The 17,959-nt window shown below is 37.7% G+C and overlaps 1 protein-coding gene across 2 annotated transcripts in view; it reads left to right on the plus strand.

The window, feature by feature from the left end:
* Nucleotides 1-1,307: 1,307 nt before the first annotated feature.
* clocka (clock circadian regulator a) overlaps nucleotides 1,308-17,959 on the plus strand; it is a 48,753-nt gene continuing 32,101 nt past the window's right edge. For both annotated transcript variants that reach the window (XM_043236808.1, XM_043236810.1), the window contains exons 1-2: nucleotides 1,308-1,454; nucleotides 12,007-12,105. The gene's annotated coding sequence lies outside the window, so the exon portion shown is untranslated. The remainder of the gene's footprint in view (nucleotides 1,455-12,006; nucleotides 12,106-17,959) is intronic.

Raw genomic sequence — 17,959 nt, forward strand, 5'->3', positions numbered from 1 at the left:
GGGCTAAACTCGTGTTTCGTGTTTTGGCCACCCTTTTATTTACCACAGCAGAACTTTAGCATGTTACCAGACGTCTGCGCGTGCTTCCTGCCACACTGATTTGTATGCCACTGAAACATTTACATGGTTTCACTGCGGAAATTAGCACTATGGACTTAATGCAAATTATGTAAAGGTTTTTAAATAGCCTTCTACAAACAACGTAAAAATCGCCTCGGGCCTTGTTTAAGACAAGCAAACATTCTCCGTTCACAATCGCTCTTAAAATAGCCAAGCAACGAAATAATTGTATCTTTAACTACAATCGTCCGCGTTTGCCGTCGCATCACCTTCCTATTGGTCAACACAGGTGTCAATCAACACGTCAGCGCTACAATTTTCGCGCGCGCCGTGGAAGTTTCAAGATCGGTTGAGGCGCGTGTTTGACCTAATTGGCGTTCGGCCAAGAGAAAGAGCGACACATGTGGGCCAAAGATTAGGAACGTTTGTATAACATAAAATTCACACCGAAACGCAACAATTAAAAGATAGCAGGGTATTGTCTGATCGAAGCTACTGAAACTTGAAAACCGCCACGGAAGCGGTGAAGCTTCACAACTTCAAACAGAAAGGCTAAAAATCACTGGATGCACTTTATAAAAGACCAAAACTTAGCAATAGCCTATCGGATATAAGTGATTTCAGACTTATAAATGTCAGGCATTGTATATTTTATAATTAATTCCTCCAAAGACGGTTTGATCTCCTTTTACCTTTCATTTTCGTTTCAATTTAAAATACGCGCTGCTTTTTCGTATTTAAACTCTCGTGTTCACTTTCGAAGAATAAAAAATAAATAATGATCAAACCGAAGTGTTTGTATTGTTTTTCGGTTTTCCCAGTTGTGCCTGATTCAGCTTATTTTCTCTGATTCAGTTTAGTTTCATTTGTATTAATTACTATTATTACGTTATGCACTTCTTTATTTTGTATGAATGTGTTGTTTGTGCCACCTCCATATTGCCTCGGCGTTAAATACATTTAAAAAGAAATAAAAATTTTTAGTTTTTTTTATTTCATTTTCTCATTTGTGATCGTTTTATTTATCGCATTTAATGTACGCTTGAATGTTTAGCTTTTATGTCTTTATTTCTATAAAGATCTGCTATTTGTGACCCCCTTAAAGTTTAATAACTCTGTTTCGTTTTAATGCTTTGTATTATATGCAAAACAAACAAACAAAAAAAAGCAAGCAATTTAAACACAACAGCTGAAGGATGCTCGCATGCTAAGTAGCAGTAAGTTCTCGCTGCGTGTTGCCAGATTGTGTGGGATTCTTCCCCAGCCACTGAGCATGCGCGTGGGAAGCCTGGGGTAGGCCCTGCTGTTTTTCTAACTCTAGTTCAATCCTACACTGCCGTCTCAACCAAAACAAGGCGCAAGAAAATCCCCCTTCTGGACGGCGAATAACCGAGGTAAGAAAGCGAGCGGACTCGCGGGATCGCGTTGTTTGAGGAAAGAGCAGCGGAGCTCCGGTGTCGCATTTGCGTCGGATTCGATACGAGCGTATATGCGGTGAAAATACGGCGGTGTGTTTTTTAATGCTTGCCTGGGAAGAATCCGAAGGCCCGGTGACCTACATTTGTTCTACCCTAGTGAGGCAAGGGGAGTGTACGATGTTGCGCTGCCAAATGTTCGCAACCGATTTAAAGCCCGGACATCTCTCGTGCATCGCACGATTTAGTCCAAGCAGAAGCCGTATCTCCGTGGCTTTTCATTTAAAACTTTGTTGCTATATTTATCGGCTGTGCGCGCGTAACCCTGTTCGCACCGACGACGCGCGTTTGTCGGTCCGCAAACTCGCGCTTCTTCGGGTCATATATTCATCTGTATTTCAACGAGCGTTCGGATCAAATAAACGGGTCTTGGCGGGTGCGTGTGCGCCAGCGATCGTCAGTTTGCTCGTTTGCGTTACTATGCAAGCCCGGACGTTTCGCCGGGATTGCGACTCCGTGGATGGGCATTAAATCCAATTTAACCTGACCATTTTATCGCAGCTCTGGCGGAGCAACCTGTAGCGAGCTCGGCTGAATACGTACGTCCCGTCCTTTTACTAACCAGCCGCGCGCGCAATTAGTTAACAACATCTCGGGGTTTTTCGGCATTTATAGCAGCATCGTTAAATTATCGCGCGACCGGGGAGCGAAGCGACCAAAAAAAAAACAAGATAATGCCGGTAATTAATTGCTTGTGTCTAAACAGGTCACAGCGCGCGTTTCTGCGCCCAGGTTTCTGTCAAATCTTTTGAGAATAAAACGGCAAAGAGCTTTATGTCTACTGGCGGCAAGCGAGAGGTGTTTCGGTTTCCCTGTGAAGGTGAATTGGGGTTGTTTGACGACGAAGCGGCATTTCTTTCGGACGCGTTTCGTTTTATGTTTGGCGTGTCTCGAAGCGAACAGGATTATTATCGTTGAGCATAAAAGCGCATCGCTGGCGTTGTTGCGTCTCATAACGGCGCGCGTCGTCTCGATGGGCTGTTCACTGGGTTTTTGTCGATATCACAAAGCGGCTGATTAATAAGGTTTTTTTATTTATTTATTTTTTTAATTGAAATGAACCCTCAGCTGTCATTTCGACCATACAGTCTGAGCGCGACGTCACGAAATTAAGCCTCAGCTCTTGAATATTAATCAGGTTATACAAAAATGTATTTATGCAATTGCGATGAAAATGGGACGTATCGGTGTGTCCTATTGTGTGACGGAAAATATGTTTGTAAGTCTTAATGAATATACATTTTACAGGTTTTTTTTATTTATTATTTTTTGCTGACATCAGTTTTTAGTTGTCAGCTAGCAAATTAAGATTGCTGTTAAGGTATCAAAAAAAGTTTGGTTATTTGCTGGTTATGTAGCTGATTCCAGATTTTACCTCAAATTTGAACATTACCCTAATTAAAAATGTATTAATTTTGGTGCATATATATATATATATATATATATATATATATATATATATATATATATATATATATATATATATATTATTACCTCAATACTGAATAATTAATTTTTTTGGAACAATTAAGCTAATATGTTTAAATAATAGGCCTTTTGAGGTTTAATTCTGTAGCCTCCCATTACTCCCACTGTTGTTCCTGGGATTTTGTAGATCAGTGGATTCATCCGTGGCTCAGCATTCAAAGAAAAGATAAGAGTCTATCAGCGCTGTTTCATTTTAAGTTCTAATATTTCCTAATAGAAGTTTCTGTAACACTTAAAAACACATTTCCTAAAAACAATGAATTTTCTCAATAAACTCCTATTTTGCTCCTTATTAATAATTAGTAAGGTAGTTGTTAAATTTACGTATGGGGTAGGATTAAGAGATCTAAAATTTGATTATGCAGAGTAAGGCGTTGATATGTGATTTATAAATGCTGATAAATTATAAACAGCCAGTGTGGTACTAATATTAATGCTAATAAGCAAGTAGTTGATAGCAAGAATAGGTCCTTAAAATAGTGTTTATTTATTTTATTTTTTTAAATAATCAATAGTATGTCAGTGGGTGTATGTCCTGAGCACTGATACATTTACAATGTCAGAAAATGGCACATCGCTTCTGGATTTTAATATAAGGGGATATGTCCCCAATGTTAATAGTGCCTTTGTTTTTAGGTTTGCTCTGCATAAGGTGCGTTCGTTTACCACCCAACATTTCTTATCAAAATAGCTTGTGTGTGCACGTGAATAACGCTCTGTAAATAAATGAAACTGCCGCCTGATCCCCATAAAAGGAATCCTGCAGGTTGTTTTTCACCTTCTCCACGCTGATCAACACCAGTCCTTCACTGAGCTGGAAAGTCATGGTTTTTTGGCAAAGCAGTTATTCGTCAGAGCATTGTTCCCCTTTACCTTAGTAACCGTCCGTTTCACAAAAATACTACAATGTTCACTGTCAAGGTAAATTATCATTGGATCCGTCGAAGAGTAGAAGAGTTGTATTCATGTACACATCAGTGGTGGTTAATACTTCATGTAGAAGTTGAGATGTTGTTGAGAAAATCATAAACCTGCCATGCGTCCTAAGGGTTTTTTGAATGCCTTTGTGGTTCATTTGATTTGCTCGTATATCTCCATTGTAAGAAACCTTTACGTTGTTTGAACAAGTTCAGTCAGTAATTGAACTGGTCGTGAAATTGAAGTCTATGAGGGCATTCAGGGAGAAGTCAACTGCAATGTCACCCCAGCAAAGGCATGCCCATCTGACTTAACAGGTTTGGCCGATATCGCTTTTTACAGCGTTTGCAAAACTATCACAATCTTGCACCCTACTTTATCACACCTGCTTTGGCTGAAGTGCTCTGGGTTTTGTTTTATGCATTAAAGGCATGACGCTCAAAGTGAAAGGTCAAAAATATGAATAAGAAATAAATGAGTCTGTGTTTTTAGGATAGAAAATGAAGAGCAATAGAGTCAGGGAAGGTCAGAGTGCGTGATTTGTAGCAAGACCTTTCATTTAGTGTTTTGTTGCTGTGCCATCTTGAATTCTTGTATCATTTATTATTATTTTTTTTTTAATCGGCCGACTTTGTAATGAAGTCCTTTGTCCTAAAAAGCTCAAACTTTGAGTTGATCAAACCATAACAATGACTCAAAAGAGTAAATATAAAAAGCAAATCACGTTGAAAGTCAGTTACCGGCTTTCTTAATTCTTCTGCTTTGTTTCACGGAAGAGAGGAAGTCATACATTGTAACGGAGTAAATAATGGTTTTTATTTTTGGTTGATTTGTTTTGGCCTTAATGCTGTGTTAAAGTGCTTCAGTGGCTAGTGGACACTCGGCTCATTTGGGTTCATTAGCTAAAAGTAGCAGTCTAGTTGATTTTAAAAATGAAATTATGAAAAAAAAAAGGTTACTTGTAATCAAACCTAATTAGTTATAAATAGTTGTTATTATAATTTGGCCTAAATGAAGGAGTAAATTTGTTTATTAGAGAAGGAAATTGCATTGAAGGTACTTCACGCGGAGTAGGAACTGCGATCGGAATCATATGAAATGGATGTTTACTGTTACTTGTCATAAAGAAATGATCAAAGAAATGAGATATCTGATTTTGCTGTCCTGTGCGCAGTCCAGATCAAATTTGCTAAGTCTTCGTATAATGCCCCCACAACAATCTCTTGGGTTAATGTTTTGATTTTCTGGAAAACGTGTTATGGAAAATGAACTCTGTGGTTTGAGATGCGGAGGCTGGGGATAAAAGCTAGCACTGTAGTAGCAGAAGCAAACTCCACTTGGAGGTCAGTATGTCTTGGCAATAACCTTAAAGTGTTGTTGTTCTGGCCAGTTGGTGCTGAGGTCAGGGTCACCCTTTCTGACGTCTAAGAAGCTTGACATTAGTTAAGTGTTCACAGGAGAAGAAGCTACAAATTGTTAGCTAATGACAAAAATACATGCAAAATATTAACTAATAGTGGCGAACGCTCTTGGAAAGTAGGTTGTGTTTATAATGAGTAGCCAATATTATTATGCAGCACAACTTTTTTAAGCATTGATAATAATAAATGTTCCTTAAACAGAAAAACAGCATATTAGAATGATTTTTTTTTTGAAGGATCATGTGACACTGAAGACTGAAGCAGTGATGATGGAAATACAGCTTTCCTATCACTGGATTAAATGACATTTTATAAAAAAAAAAAAAAAAAAAAAAATAAATATATATATATATATATATATATATATATATATATATATATATATATATATATAATATAAATATAAATAAAAACTATTGGAACACTTGTTTTCCAAAAGGAGCTTATTAGCATGGCTTTTATTAACATACTGACTGTTTATCAGTACAGCACATATTCTTCATTCTTAATTATACCCAATATCTAACTAAATACTACTCTACTAACTATTAATAAACTGCAAATTAGGAGTTTATTGAGGCAAAATTCGTAGCTAATGATTTGTTATTTGCAAGAGTTGGACCTTAAAGTAAAGTGTGACCAAAACGGTTATTTTAAGTTGTAATATGTTTCGATCCCGAACGTTTGAGCGGAGTATGTAGTGGGATGCTGTGGTTTGATTTCTCTCGTCCAAACATTAAACAACTCGTAAATCCCTTAAAAGTATAACTTTTGGCCACCCAGTGATTCTCAAAGAGCACACGAAACCGATCTTGATTAACCTACTTTGATTTGCAAAGATATCTTATTGTACTTGGAAGGTATTACAGAATGCGCAGCCGCTGACACAATGCCACTCTGACCTTATTGGCTCTGTTCAGTGTGGGGCTTTTGATTAAAGTGTGCGTTTACGGAGCTCTCATATCTGTTCAGCCCCCCAAAAAATCTGTAAAACTAGTATAGGATACGATTTGCTTCTTTAATGCTTGGTATCATAAACTAATAATGCACATTTTTAATATCGCAATAATTGTCTGTAATATGACAATGTTATGATCCAATAATTGGTTTTCTTGTAATAAATAATCTTATACAGCTTAAAATATTATTAACATTTATTTGTATATGTAGAAAGTTAATAAATGCTCCAAGTATTGTTCGATATTTACATTTACATTTACATTTAGTCATTTTGCAGACGCTTTTATCCAAAGCGACTTACAATTGAGAGTACAACAGCGATTCATTTTTTTAGAGAGACAAACAGACAGTGTAAGTGCTTATAACACCCAGTCACAGGGAGTGTTCAAATTAGTACATGCCAGAAGGAAAGGAATAAACAAGGGGATAAGAAGAGAGACAGAGACAGTGAGAGTGAGAGTATTTTTTTTTTTTTTTTTTTTTTTTTTTTTTTTTTTTATGATGAGGTCAGGTATTGCTGAAAGATGTGAGTTTTCAGCAGTTTCTTAAAGATTGACAGAGATCCAGCATTCGGATATGTACGGGAAGATCGTTCCACCAGCCAGGAACAGAGAACGAGAAAGTTCTGGAGAGTGATTTGAGCCTCTTTGAGATGGTACCATGAGGCGTCGCTCGATATTACTTGCATAACTAATGTTAACAAATGCAAAATTCAGTGTAGTGTTGCTGAAATGTCTGAAACATGACAATTTCTTAAATTAAGCCATATGGTGCTGCTTACTTCCTCAAGTTAAAATCATGGTGGTACAAAGAGATGGAAGCTGACAAGTGCCTAGGCAAAGTCTCACCACTTCCTGTTTGGTCTTGACTGTTGACTGGGCAACCAATAGCAACGATAACCTTAGATATCTTATGTTTTTTCCTGTTTTTCCGTTCTTTATCTTCATAATGTAGTCCTATTTAGTCTTTATTCCTAAACTTACCTTGAAGCTTTTTTTTTTTTTTCCTCTTCGTGCCTTTAGTTTATTTATAGACATGCTTGTTTGCGCACTTTGGCCACTTGTTAACATTTGTTAATTGTGTTACACTTGCACACAGTTTAAAAAGCATATGCTAATGAGGCCGTTAACCGTCAGTTCTCTGATGTTTGCTTTCCATTTGAGAATGATTTTGGGTCAAGAGGCCACCTGAGCTGTTCTCTCGCATGCCGCCATTTCATAAGACTCTTTGAGATTGCCTTTCCTGCTTTGCCAAATGACATTCAGTTCAGCCCACATAGATACCAAGCCCTCTAATGAAAATGAACTTTCCATTTAGAGACCTTCAAACATCTCCTGTCCATATCTGATCTGCTCATGTCAGTCGGTCAGAGCGCTTTTCCATTCAGCTTCCATGTTTTGTTAACATGTTACACCAAAGGCTCGTTTTCTATACCGCTTCCCATTTCCTGGCAGCTGATGCGTCTAATTTCCAATCTGTAATTAAGAAAAGTTAAATTTCCACTCATGCTCATTTTATTGGGTGGTCCAAGGCAAACTGGAATTCCCTGGCTTTCTAATTTTTCCGTAATCATCCTAAATTTCCTCATTGCTCTTCAAGAAATGAAACTGAAGCCGGTATCAGTTTGGTTTGGCAGTCTCCGAGGGACGCTATGGTCCGATGTTGGGTGCCAGCCTTATGTCCAGAGGGACATGTGACTGCATTGTGGGAGTGTGGGTTGGAGTGACGAGTCCTTTTGGATGCCCAGAGCTCTCAACATCCACCCACTCCACCCAAACCCGCATGTATGCATGCCTCCATCTGCTCGCTGTTCACTCTCATGCTCTGTGTTTCATATTGGACTTCGCAAAACTGTGTCAGATCAAAGTGTTGGCGCTAAAGCCCGATTTGTTGTAAAATTGTCTTTGTGTAACGGAAATAGCCACCGAGTAGCCAGATACGTCCAATTGAAATTGGTTTTTTGAAAAGAAAAATAAATATTGGATGGGGCCTTGGTTCTCTCCGTCGATTGTCAAACTGATAGTGATCTTTTCATCAGAAGAGTGAATGAATAAGTCATGAATAGATTAATTGTTTACAGCACGAAAACAATAGTTATAAAGGTAGATTTTTGTAACCATTTCAGTGTGATTTTAATGTTGAGGTATAATATTGTGCAAGTGGCTAGGAATAGCTAATTGGTTTAACCAATGGTGTGAGTTTGGGCAGGGAACTGGTTTGATTATTCTGTTTGTTGCCACTTGGCACAGAGATGGTAACCAGGGGCCTGTTTCATGAAACAAGTTTATCAAATAAGCCAGGTTTATTTCATTTAGTCTGACTTACTGTCCATTGATTTGGTTAAAAAAAAGCCAGAGTAACTGAAATAAGCCTGGCTTATTTGGTAAACTCGTTTTATGAAACAGGCCCCAGATTTAAAAAAAAACAACAATGTTTACAATGTTTTCTTCCTTGCTAATGTTATTCCAGCTTAAATTTGATTTACCATCATGTGGCATCAGTAAAGCAGTTTTATCTTTGCCGTTATAAATTTGGTGCGTGATTGCTTTTTTGGTTCCATATATATAAGCAGTTGTTTGCTTTATCAGGTCAGGTGCTTGGTTTTCCGGATGTTGTAAACCAGTTGGGAAGGATCCATCATCTGCAGTCAAAACACTTGTAAATTGAAAATGGCATATTGCAGAGGAATATTATTTATTATTTTATTGTTATTTATTGATATATAATCACATTTGGTCCACATTGTTCAGTTTTACTAAACATCACAGGAAATTTTTGTTGTTTTTCTGTAAATACTTTTTCAAAGTTCAGTATTAACAGTATTTCATTAATTCCGTGTCAACTCAGCCAAAGTTCCCCGGCTCAAATTATTGATTTTATTAATTCTCCCGTTTATTGCATGGTAATTTTCAGTTACGGACAAGTTAAAACTAGCAGCTCTTTGCAGCTCAATATTTGACCGGAAGGGCAAAAATGATGGTTATTTTCGTCAGTTACGGATCATTAGCGCCAACATTCTGTCCACTACATATTAGACAAAGAGCTGAAATAGTGCAAAGAGAAGAATTACATTGTTTATTTGAATTAATTTTCGGGAGATGCACCCTGCATATGTGCGTCTCTCTACAGAGAAGCTGTGTTTAGTTACGGAAAACTTTACCACCTCATTGCTGAGAAATATAATGTAGCTAGTATATCTAGGCTATTTTATTAATAACACAGTTTGTTTGTTTGTTTGTGTGTATGTCTGCAGGGCAATCTGCTCTCTCTCTCTCTCTCTCTCTCTGTGTGTGTGTGTGTGTGTTTTTGTGCAGCGCATTAATGTAAAACGGTGAATAAACTGACTTGGAACTACCTGTGCATTAAACCGCATACACGCCAGCCAATCAGAATCGAGTATTCAGACCAACCATGAAATAAAGTCAAAATATGAAATGTCATAGATGCGTGTTTTCTGTGTAATCCACTATTTTGTAGAGGGGGATCAAATATATTAAGACGCATTTCTAGCTCTAACTGGTTTTGAAATGCAATTTAGCAGCCCCCGAACAGTGTCATGACATACCTGAGCGGTTGAAGAATAAGCTACAGCGCTCATTCAGAGATGCTGATGGAGCATGAACATGCATGTGTAGATTCAGTCGAGTGATAAAGTTTAGGCTACCCTCTTCAGTTTAATGCTGTCGAATAGAATTTACAGAGGAAACTATTTGCTAAAATAACCAAACCTCATCAGCGACGCTGAAATATAAGCACAGTTCAGTCAGTGCGCTGCATGTTTTCTTTCAGAATTATTACTGGCTGGTAGAAAGACAAAAATGGCTTGCACGTAAGTTTATATTTCCCAATGTATGTGTATATTTGTATGTTAAGTTACAATTCCTTTCAAAAGCTGCTTTTTTGTAATGTCTTATTCAGTGATTTTTCATAATTCACAAAATAATAACTATTACCCCCCACCCCCCCTTGCAATTGAACTGAAATATAACAATAGAAATGAAAAGAAAAGAGGTTGCGTGCATCTCGCGATTTTAAGGGATGCATTACAGTGGGCTCTAGCTTTATTGCATTTGGTGTCTCTGCCATATTTTACCTTTTAATGTTTGCCTATTTTGTCTGATTCTGACAGTTATTGTTGTTATTGTATTGCGCCAAGAGTCTTCAAATCTACAGCATAAGGTAACAGGCACAGTGAAGACCTACTTGATCGTACTATACCATGTCAGCCTTATACTAGATTTATAATAGATTTGCATATCTGTAACTCAAAAGGTATTGAAGACAGTGCCCTTTAAGATTTAAGTGCCCTTTTAGGGTTTTAACAACCTTTTTTTTTTTCCCCCTTTCAGCATCTTTATTTTTAAGGTCCTATATGGTTCGGTTCCAGAGATACTGGAATTTTTAACATGGCTCCAGGTGTAAATCGTTTAAAATGTACACATTTGCAGCGGTCAGAAACCAAACGTGGGTCCGTTTGCAAAAATATGATGCTACCTCTATTTTAAAGAGAAATATCTAAAGAGCAAATAATGTTGAAATTAGAGCTGTATCTTGTTTTCTTCTTTCAGGACAGCTGCATTGTAAATACCTGTTTGGGTGCCATAAATATTCTTTTTCCAAAGTTTGAATATTCCAATATGATTTTACAGTCTAGTCCTTAATAAACCTTTTCTTTTAAAATCCAACGATTCAAAGCCTACATCGTTCAATCCCAGAGATGTGGGGATCGTGTCCATTTTAATTGCCTTAGCGGCTATAACTAATGAACAGACTTTCCTAGACTGTTTAGCGCCCTCAAAATGCAAACCACAAACCCCTTCCGAAGACGAGCCAATTTTTCTTCATTATTTGAAATGATAAACTCTTATAGGTCACCCCCCTAAATTTAAACAGGCAAGCTGTGTTTTGCCCAGCCAGTTTGCTGATATATTTAGTCACAGACACTTTAATCCAGTGGCTCTATAATTGCTGTGCGATGTCCCACTAGACATTTGGGGACAGTGGAGACCTGGGGGGGGGTCAGTTTACTCTCAGCTTTTGTCTGTATGTGTTACCGCTTCAAAACGAATTGATTTTGTTGTAGTCTTCGGATAAAAACTGAAAAATGTACTTGGGATTGAACCTGATACCGGCCTGTTGTCAGCTTGTGTTCTTCAGCTCTGAGATTTCCCTTTTGGGTTGGATTCGATTTATGTTTAGAGGTGAAAAGAGCAACCGTAAGATGTTTGCATGGAGGGACGGTGTTCTGTCACACTGCAGCGGGAGCCCAGTGATTTGTCTGTGTGTGTGTGTGTGTGTGTGAAGACTCAGAATGACCCAGATGTTTTAGTTGTGATTTCATCTCTAATCAGAACCTCTGGGACGAGCCGAGAAGCGAGCGGGTGGACACAGAACATTTCTTAGAACTCCACACAAGTTCTAGACACACGCGCACCGCACATATAAACCCGCGACCTGGTTTGTTGACGCATTTCGGCGTCGAATAATAGTCGGCAAATTGTGATAAGACGCGTTCAAATATTCTTACAGCCAACTTGCATAATCACTCAAATCCTCGCAGAGAGCCCGTTGTCTTTTTATTCATTCAGACCGTTTCGTTTGTTCTTTTTGCTCTCAGTGATATTGTAAGAAAAAGAATTGAAGGGGAAAAAAAAGTGTTTTAAATGTTCTTTTTGGCTTTGCAGGGTTTCCATCACCACTGGAATTGAGTTTTTGTGTTTGGACTTAAAGCGCTCAATGACAATCTGCAGCAGCCCTTCTGCAACCTTTCCAACCTAAAGAAGGTAAGATTAAAAAATGGTGACAACAACGGTCTCCAGAATGAAAGTGATTCAAAGTCATTATTGTGGCTGGTGAAGGTGTTGAATAAGCACTGTTGTTTTTGGCTGCTGCATCACATCCATGGCATGTTAAACGTAGTTCACGTGTCCTGTGTGAATGGCTACTTAGTCATTTTGTGCTAGCTTTATCATGTTATTATGATATGACGGTCTGTGTGCTTATGACAGTGTTATGATTTTCATGTTGACTGCATCCAGTTACTGAGGGTCTGACTCACTTAATAGTTTAATACCCTGCAAGATGAAACCACAAATGGCTGAACTGTAGAGAGATGAAGCACTGCGTTGATTTGTGAGGAGGATGTATTTACTTGGTTTTATATATATATATATATATATATATATATATATATATATATATATATATATATATATATATATATATTTTTTTTTTTTTTTTTTTTTTTTTTTTTTTTTTTTTTTTTTCAAAGAGAATGGCAACCACAGTCTGTAACTAAAGTGAAGAACCAAAGAGATGTATTCTTTTTTTTTTTTTTTTTTTTTTTTCAATGATCGAGACAGTAGACAGAGGATCGAAACTCTCTTCCTTTCTGCAGGTCTATATGTCTGTTGCTTATTGCTTATTGAATAAATAATTAACTTGCAAATTAAATTACACTTTTTTTTATTATTATTATAGTTTAATATCACACACAAGCGCATACACACACACATATATATATATATATATATATATATATATATATATATATATATATATATAAAAACACACACACAATTAATCACAGTTAAACGCAATCAAAATAAAAGTATTTGTTTTCTATGTTATATTAATACATGAATTGTTTACATATAAATTAAATAGTACGAATATTCACATGTAAATACATATAAAATTGTATAAATCTATACTGAATGTGTGTGCATTTATGTATACATTATAAATGTACATGGTACACACACGTGTAATATGTAAACAAACCTGTTTTATTACATAACAATTTTATTACATAATAATATTTAATTGTAACATCAGTATTTAAACAAACACATTTTTGACGTAGGATTATTATGATCACCAAGGCTTATAATTAGTATATATTACTGTATTATATGATAACGATAGCATTATATTTATATAAATGTTTTCTGTTTTAATATATTTTACATTGTAATTTATTTCTGTGATGACAAAACTGAATTTTCATCATCATTTCTCTAATCCTCAGTGTCACGTTTTCCTTCAGAAATCAATTTTTTTACAATTTTGGTTACATTTAAATTTTAAAAGAAGATGTAAAATCTAAAAGAGTTAAGTATAACTTTTACCAGTTGTAACTGATTGCACGCATTTGAGACAAAATAAAAAAAAAATATATTAAATTGATTTTATAAAACACACTAAATCAAACAAGCTGCAAAAAAGCTGTCAAAAAACCCCGCAGCTTCTGTATTACAAGTTCGTTAAAGAACTGCAAGGAAACAGTATAATGTCCATTTACATTCCAGTGCAGCTGTAGTAAGACTGCTTTTCTCATTGTTATTCAGATTTGGCACAGCTGGTTTGTATAGTCTGTATTTTTTCAGCCCTGCAGTCTAATTTGCATGAAGATACCATGCTTGCATTTGTAAATGATGTGTGTAGCACTAAGCACTGCTTCTGTATTTCCATGTGTATGGATGTGGCTGCAGGCTACAGAGCTGACTGGGGATTCAGAACTGAGGAAAATCTTCCCTGGAGATCCCACATACACACTCTGTTTCCAGTGATCTCAGTGTCTAGGCTTCAAACCACCTCACGTCACATTCCTCTCGAGTGTGGAGGAAAAGAGGAGGTCGTGCGCTAGGGAAAAGCAAGGAATTGGAGAGGCCGTATGACTCGGCAGAAATCGCCTGCCCTCCGTAAAAATGCATTGTGCTGTTTTTTTTAGATCGCAAAACTGTTGGGGTTTTTGCTAGCATGGCTTTGCTGACGACAGGCCTTCACGTCGGTGGCATCTGAAGCAAGCCTGTCAGCTGTATGCTAATTTTATTTTCTGGCCACTAAAGACCTGCAGGATATTTACGCATCATGTAAGTGTAACCTGGGTGTGTTAACGGTTCTGACCACCGCGGAGAGAAAACAGATGCCGCTTACTGTAGTTCTATTCATTTCTAGTGGGAACGTGATGAGACATTTCGTGTAGTTTTAGTTATATTTGAAGATTTGGCAAATATTCCTAAACATTTGGTAGCAAATAAATACATTAAAATAATAATAATTGATCCACTGCAGTCTTTTTTTTTGTAATTTGCTGGTGAAAGATCAGTTTTTTTGCTTGTATAATTTTATTTTCCCCATAGAAGTGCATGGCTTGAAATTGTTGCGGCATCCAATTAATGGCCAAACTGGTAGCCCTACTGGTTCTTTTTAATTTTTTGTTTACTACGGGTTTAAAGGAAGCGTGTTTTATATTTATATATAGATGAGCACTCATGTGTGTGTGTATATATAGAATATTACACGGGGTGTGTGTATGCCATAGTTACTTCTGAGAAAGTGGGAGGAGAGCATAATAATGGATCATAACTGCCACTGTGGTGCTTGTAAATCTTTACCGTGTTTGTGGGCTAGTAGTTGTTGTGTAGCATTTATCATTCAGCTCGATTTTGATGAGTTAAATATGGTAGTTGTGAATGATTAGCGGATTATTCAGCGCCTGTTGTTTATGCTTTGGCGTGAATGTGCAGATTTTGTGTGTGTTCTGAGTCATGCAGGCGTAACAGGTGAGTAAGGGAGAGGAAATGGGATGTTTGTCTGCGTTTGACCTGTGGACACAATTAGCCGCCTTTAGACTGGGAGAGGCTCACGTGAGCTCAGCTATAACAATATAAGAGAAGCAAACAGGTTCACACGTGAGGCCTTCAAACACTATCACACAGTCGTTTTGTTTGCCCTTTATTATTTTCAATAACCAAAATGGCTTTCTGAAATCGTGAGACTCGTATTTGTGCTCCCAAAACGTCCATTGTAGTGATAAACTAGATAAACTTTTTTATTTTATTTTTTTAAGGGAGGGAGGAATCTGTAGTAATATTTCTCACAATCGGCATTATGGAACAACTGCTGCTTAATCTGGAATATTTTTTTTAATGTGAAAAGTACTGTAGGTTGACCTCTCTGAAAATGTATAAATTGGACATTGACATAAAATGTATTTTTGAGCATCCAGTGGCGTGCATCTCTTTAAGCGGCAGGAGTGCTTGTAAAACCAGTTTTTGATTCCGTCTATCTACTGTCCGTATGCTTATTGAGGTGAATCAGCGTATCACCTGCATAAACGGACCCAGATCTTCCCCGTACGTTTGAGCAAATCTGTTTTAATGAGAGGTTTTGACATCTTTATAAGTCACCTTATTTCGCCTCTAATCCTCGTTCCATTCTCCCGTGCTCTCTGCCTCCCTCTGGCTGGTATCAGGGCTGACCCACTTGGCATCAGTGCCAGCGGTTGGCTCTTCGCCGTTTCTCTGAAAGACCAAACCAACAGCCGCAGCAACTCCACCGTGAGGCCCCCTGCCAGCTGCGCCATGGGGCCCTGGCAGCTGCGCCGCGAGGCCCTGCCAGTGGAAAGCAGTATTGCTCAGACATTTTCCTGTCTGCAGACTGCTGGACGTTCGCGCTAACAAAGGCCGCTTTTGTGAAATCCAGGCACAGGGGCTTGAGGTTGACTGCTGGCCCACAGAAGGGACTCTAACCCTGGGAAATCAGGGTGTGGTGACACAAAGAGTCCTGGAAGGAACAAAAATGACCTTTACTTGGTGATTATCACATGCTGGATGGATAATCGGCGCAGAGATTAGGGATGGCCACGGGTACTTGGAAATAACAATAGTAACTGAGCACTGTACACATTTTAAATAGTGTCATTTTGCGATGGGGAAAAAAAAAAAAAAAAAAAAAAGGTGCAGGATTAAAAAAACTATTTTTACTCAAAAGTTACTACAAACTGCAAGTAATCTGTCGAATTAAATGCAGCTTTGAAGCAGACAGATTGAAATAGTATTTACTTTTAAAACTGGGTTGATTTTATCTGTTACATACTCAAGTAGTCAAAACGACCTGACACAGTTTAATGTGTTCCTTGTGTTATGAAAGACTCTTTGGCACTAACTCGAACCTTTTAATGAATTCTTACAAAACAGAAAATATATTTCATTACTAGAGAGCGTTTCTTTTTTTTTTTTTTAAAAAAACACTTATCGGCTGTGTTTTTGTGCATGAGGGAGTCTCATTTCTAGTAATGCCCTCATAACCTCTCACTGAACTATACGGAGTAAAATGATTTACCAATGTAGGTTGTGTTTTCTTATACCTTGCGTATCTTTCTTATATTTTCTTTACGGTTTAGGGCATTTCACTCAACATTAGTCTAATGTGACTAATCTTGACAAAATTAAATTTCCAATATTAATTAAATATACAAACCTGCCAATAGTGAAACCGGGCCTTAAAGATTAGTTCTTCAACAGCATGTATTATATGGCGATAAATAATATATTTATATATGCTTAATTTTCCATCTTGCTAATACACAATAATATGTTTAGATTGATTTGTTATTTGTTTTCTCACCCAATCAGAATAGACCAGATTACCCACCAGTATCTCTGATTCGTTGGATGCGGTGTGGAAAATGTGTGCAGTGGTTTCTGGGTATGACAGTGCATTGTTTTATGGCTGAAGTGTTGGCAGTGTTTATATAAACACCTCTCTGCTGTGTTTGGATATTAGAGAACTCATTAGATAGATGTGTTTACTGCTAGCATCTACTGAACCATCTCATCACTTCATTGTCACCCTGACATTTGTGTACGCGTGTGTGTGTGTGTGTGTGTGTGTGTGTGTGTGTGTGTGTATGGCTGCAGGATGAAAAGTAAGTGTGATTTCCCTCTAGTAAATGTGTGTTAGAATGTTTCTGCTTAAACTGCCTGTGTCAACCCTCCTGTGTCTTTCTTAGCAGCGTTCGTTGGTCTTTGATATTTGTTAACGAGCCTAATTTGATCATAATTAATATATTGCGCGATCTCATTCGGATTGTACAGTATGTGTACGTTCAGTTGCGAAACTAAGCAAAAACTGGCGTGTGTTTGTGCGGTTCCTCGCGTCCCATTGTGTGCATCTAATCCGTGGCTGGTTTTTAAATGTCGACCGTGGTTGCTTATGGACTGATCGTCATGGTAACGGTGTTGCAGTCATCCCCGCTCCCGCCCTGTGAGAGCGTTTGACACAGACGGCAATCCCAGCCTGTCTCTGAAGTGCCACTTCTGCTCTGTCACTATCAACACCATTTTAACCGCCACACCTATCGACGCGATTGTGAAAACTCTCCGTATGAGAGTGCAAGTCTAAGCTGTTGAACGTTTCTGAGAACGGTGAGGATCTTGTGATTGGTACCCAGTTTGATTGCAAAACGATTCAAGACGCATTCGATTATGTATGCTGTGACAGCAGATTAAAAAAAAAAGACTATATCCCGGGTAAAGAGGCGTCTCTGTCATATTTATTTATTTTTCCGTAATGCTGAGGTGTTTTCTTTGAGGTGTATATTCAGTTTTTTTCGTCCTTGACTGTTGAACCTACTATCTGAAGGCTTCAGCGTATGTTTGTTTGCAGTGTGAGCACACCTTTTCCTGGTACATGAACCACGGCAGATGTGCCCTCCATGCCCTTTTTGCACCATTGCGCATATGTGCACGTGAGGCTTATCTTTAATGTTTTTTTTCCTGTGTACAGTATGCATATGTTCATTCTTTAGATTAAGGGACACGCATTCACTAATAACTAAGGGTTTTCAAC

This window comes from Puntigrus tetrazona, chromosome 4, assembly GCF_018831695.1.
Source record: "Puntigrus tetrazona isolate hp1 chromosome 4, ASM1883169v1, whole genome shotgun sequence".
In the NCBI taxonomy this organism is placed as follows: domain Eukaryota; kingdom Metazoa; phylum Chordata; class Actinopteri; order Cypriniformes; family Cyprinidae; genus Puntigrus; species Puntigrus tetrazona.